Source organism: Notolepis coatsorum (genome assembly GCF_963971535.1).
Source record: "Notolepis coatsorum genome assembly, chromosome: 18".
NCBI classification, from domain to species: domain Eukaryota; kingdom Metazoa; phylum Chordata; class Actinopteri; order Aulopiformes; family Paralepididae; genus Notolepis; species Notolepis coatsorum.
In genome coordinates this window covers 32,292,227-32,296,323 of record NC_140182.1, presented here as the reverse complement: position 1 = coordinate 32,296,323, position 4,097 = coordinate 32,292,227, and the positions used below count along the sequence as shown (strand labels likewise).

The 4,097-nt window shown below is 42.2% G+C and overlaps 1 pseudogene across 1 annotated transcript in view; it reads left to right on the top strand.

Moving 5' to 3' along the window:
- Window positions 1-3,650, top strand: part of LOC311245309 (voltage-gated potassium channel regulatory subunit KCNG4-like) — a 112,219-nt pseudogene extending 108,569 nt beyond the window's left edge. The window contains exon 5 of the transcript XR_014621005.1: window positions 3,518-3,650. The product of XR_014621005.1 is annotated as a voltage-gated potassium channel regulatory subunit KCNG4-like (transcript). The remainder of the gene's footprint in view (window positions 1-3,517) is intronic.
- The last annotated feature ends 447 nt before the right edge of the window (window positions 3,651-4,097 follow it).

Here is a 4,097-nt window from a genome sequence, read left to right as displayed (position 1 = left end):
CTGTATCCCATTTCTCTATCTCACTTCCCTCTTCTCTCTATCTCTGTCCCCCCCTCTCTCTCACTCTGTCTTTCTCTCTTTCTTTCGTTCTCTCTCTCTCTTTCTCTCTCTCACTCTCTTTCCTTCGCTCTCTCTCTCCCTCTTTCTCCCCCTGTCCTTCTCTCTCTCTCTCTCTCTCTCTCTCTCTCTCTCTCTCTCTCTCTCTCTCTCTCTCTCTCTCTCTCTCTCTCTCTCTCTCTCTCTCTCTCTCTCTCTCTCTCCATCTCCTTCTCACTCCAGCTACAAAGATAATAAAATGGAGCTTCCAGATCTGAGGGAGTGTTTACTGTAATATTTGTGGACTTAAAGAGGCAGTTGGTTGCTCCCCTAACACACGCTCCGGATAAACTGTGAGAGGAAATTAGACAAACTGGTGATCTAATATCTTTTTTTAATCAGCTGAGAAGAGAGAGAGAGAGAGAGAGAGAGAGAGAGAGAGAGAGAGAGAGAGAGAGAGAGAGAGAGAGCATGACAGACAGAAAGAAAGAGTTAGAGAGAGAGCGCTAAATGCACCTAAAATGTACTTTGCAATGCTCAAAATAAAACCACTACTAGTAATCTGAGAGAAAGCTGCTTGTTGTTGTTGTTGTTATCGTTTTCTTTATTTTGGTGTGTGTTTATGGGTACAGCGTCCTAATCTCAGGCTTCAGTTCACTCTGCTCCTCTGAGAAAGGATCTAGGCCGAGCCTGTGACAGCTGATAACACGCAATCAATATAAACCTTGAAGCACGACACTTGCTTGCATGCTCTCGGTTAAGCTTTAACACTTGTATTGGACGAGTGCCACGTCTCCTCTGCAGATTCCGAGGCATTCTAAGGATAGAGGGGTTTTCCAAGAGAAGGAGCGACTCTGATAGCCCTTTCCACCAAACTAGTTCTGTTCAGGATTCCTGTGACCTCGAAGCGAACCATCGTAATCAAGGACACGTCATCAAAATGGAGGGCGTTGTTCAATGTATTTGCTGAAAACATAAGGAACACATACTGTACTTGTTGACGATTATTTATTTGTTCATTCTAGGTGACTGAAGATCTTTTGGTTTTATCTCACTCCAATGTGCTCAACGGGTGTGGATGTGTTGGATAATTTGACAATTATGCCTCGTTTCTGTTCAATATTGGGAATTGCCTTGTTGCGGAAGTGACTACGAGAGTCAATATTAACGGCTAGATGCTGAAATAACAAACTACCTGCGACTGCAGTGGACTGCGTATGGTGCTGCTAAACATCGATACTGCTCTGGTTTTGGATTATGGTCTGAATCTTAAGTGGAGAGGTTGTTTAGAGTAAATACTGTACGTTGGGGAGAAGGAGTTGCTTTTGTCTTCCTGGTAACCTTGTGTAACTGGTCCCTTATGTATCGTGTTGACGCTCGTATTCCCTCACACTGTTTAATCCGTCTCTGTCGTAGACAAAACTGAATCCGCAACACACCCAAGCAGCAGATTTAAACAACGCCAGGGAATATTATGTGGTTTAGCTCATCTTGTCCACCAGTAATAAGCATTCCCCACACAAACTGACGGACAGCTGCACACCCAACTGGCCTGGGCAAACTGAAAGGTCCCTCTTTGTTTTGGTATGCACAAAGCACTGCAGTTTACTGAACTTTTGGTATTACTCTCTCAGTGTTGTATGGCAGTAAATGGAGATAGCGGCAGACCACCGCACCGCACGCTCTTTTCTTCTGACGGTTTCTCACACTTGACTTCTCCATCGTTGCCTTCTCCATCCTCTCTTTCTGACCTGCAGAATATGACGTCCACTCGGTTCGTAAAAGAAACCAATTATTTGCATTATTATTTTTTATAATTATTATAATTTCTGGTCGAAAAAACTCAGAACGGTTCAAAATTAGGTGCACTAATCCACGAACGGAACCTGTTCCCTGTTGGTGGAAAAGGGGTATGAGAGGGTGGGGGGGGGGGTGGTTGCATGGGATATATTATATATTTAATGGGATATATTATATATTTAATGGGATAGTTATTGTATGGGGTATATTATCCTTGAGGCACGACACAGTCAGCTACTTGCTTGCATGGTTAAGCTTTAAAGGGGGTTGGAAACAGAGAGATATCAAAGGGTTAATTCAAAATGAATTTATAGCCAAATCATCATGTCACGTTTGATGAAATAGTTTTACAAACTAACAGTTTTTTGTTTTTTTGTAGCCTAGTTTTAAGCTTTCTCTGTCTCATGGGGGGCTGCCATGTTTTTGTTGTCATGGATACCAGCATCACTGGACTGTCTCTATCACTAGGCTACATACATTACTTTGATGACATTTTTACTAGAAGTTTACTAGTAGAAGTAAGATTACTGGTGTAAAAATCTACTTAAATAAAAGTGAAAAGTCGCTCATTGAAAATGTACTCTGAGTGAAAATTACTGTGTTGTTGTGTTATTGTTTATTTTAACAGTATTGGGGCTGGGGTTCGGGCCAAAGATAATCATTTGTATATCAATTACTCATCCTGTGTTGCCTTGGATTCATGACGTTTTTTCTTTTTCTCAGATGTCTCTACGGTGAACGTAGAATCCAAAGAAACTAGACAAACTTGATTGATTTCATCACCTCAAAAGCCCTGTTGTTTTTTGAAAAGCAGGGTTTTTGAGGTGATGAAATCACTGTGCCCAGGCAGCAGTGGTTGGGCAAAAACAATGTCTGAGTATATTAGAAAACTAAAATGTCTAATAATTTTTTTTTAAATTATTTCTCCACATGGTAAATACACAGGTCACAACATGTTTACAGGAACGTTTTGGAGTTGTATTTGGAGTGTATTTCGTGACTGTTGGGAACTAGACTACACTGGCACACCTACTTCCAGTGAATGACGCTAAGCTACAGTAGGCTAACGGTGCGTGTGTTCCCTAAGCATGCACAGAGAAGAAAAGGGTATGTATCTGCTTGTATAACCCCAGGGTAGATGGCAAATAAGATAATTTCCCCCAAAAAGTTGGTGTGTTCCTTTAATCTACCATTCAACTCGTGCTCACTGACGGAACATGGAGCTGCACATCCAAGCCCCATGTTAACCCTTTCACTGCCGCACTACCAAACGGTTAACCCTTTCACTGCGACAATACACAGAAGGTTATCCCTTTCACTGCCACACAACAGCAGGTTAACCCTTTCACTGCCACACTACAAAAGGTTAACCCTTTACTATCCCTATAGTAAAGGGTTAACCTTCTGTAGTGTGCCAGTGAAAGGGTTAAACCAGTACAGAGCTCACTGACGGAACATGGAGCTGCACAAAGGAAAGTTACATACAATGAGTATCCAAGGGCTACACCCGCTCCTTCAAAGTCATACATTTCTTGATGATCGCCTATAGAGACAGACTATGTTTACTGACATCAATACACGGACTATATCTACAAAAAAAATAATAATAATAATTATAATAAAAAAATTAATCTTATCTTCCAAACAGGCCTCAACGTATGACTCCTCTTTGACTCCACAGAGCCTTTGCAGCCTTTGCAGTGATGGCGCCGACACTGTGGAATAAGCTCCCTCTCAAGATCAAGTCTGCCAACACCGTACAGACATTCAAGACATTGCTTAAAATCCACCTTTTCGCTCTGGATGATCACTGAGTTACTTTGCTGTTGTGTTGTGTGTCTGGGGTGTTCTTATGTTCTCTGTCTGTCCGTCGGCCTGGTTCCGTTTTCTTTGTCCTGTCCATTTATTCGTATTCTTTTTTCCCCGGGCTGCGCCCCGGACCGATGTAAAAATTGGCTGGGGGGCGCATTATACATGCAAATATCATATCATATCATATCATATCACACAGCAATGTAAGAGGAACTGAGAAACTTGTTTTCAGGACCACAGACGCGCAATGCTCCACAAAAACAGACCGCTTTGGTTCAGCTACACGGTACAGCCTTTTAGAGGAGCTTAAGCTACACAGTACAGCCTTTTAGAGGAGGTTAAGTTACACAGTACAGCCTTTTAGAGGAGCTTAAGCTACACAGTACAGCCTTTTAGAGGAGGTTAAGCTACACAGTACAGCCTTTTAGAGGAGGTTAAGCTACACAGTA